This window comes from Helobdella robusta (genome assembly GCF_000326865.2).
Source record: "Helobdella robusta unplaced genomic scaffold HELROscaffold_180, whole genome shotgun sequence".
Lineage (NCBI taxonomy): Eukaryota > Metazoa > Annelida > Clitellata > Rhynchobdellida > Glossiphoniidae > Helobdella > Helobdella robusta.
In genome coordinates, this window is record NW_008703982.1 from 14286 (window position 1) to 14724 (window position 439).

The following is a 439-nucleotide window of genomic DNA, read 5'->3' on the forward strand; positions in this document are numbered from 1 at the left end:
TTTTTACCAAGCAATTTATTTGAAATATGCAAGTATAGATGCGTAAGGTGAGGCCTCTGTTCAACGTTAAACAATTCATGTCAAGCTATAAATGAAAACTTAACAAAACGTACCGGAGCAACCCAGCGACATTCTTAACAAGCCGTATCAATTACAATCTAAACGTCTAGCGTATAAATTAAAAAAATGAGACTGACGAGCGCATCACTGTTTTATGGTCTCATTCTAGAATGTTCGTTCGTCAAAATGGCAGCTGATGCTAACTAAAATTAATTCTATCGAATGTAAAGACGCAAAAATGCGTAAAAGAAAGTGATAGAGTTTAAGAAACCAAATTTAAAAGTTTGCCGAACGTTTTAAAAACAGAAACTTGATCGTCATTTCTTGACTGTCCATTTGATTAATCTATGCATGTACTTGAAAAGTAAGTTAGTTTAAT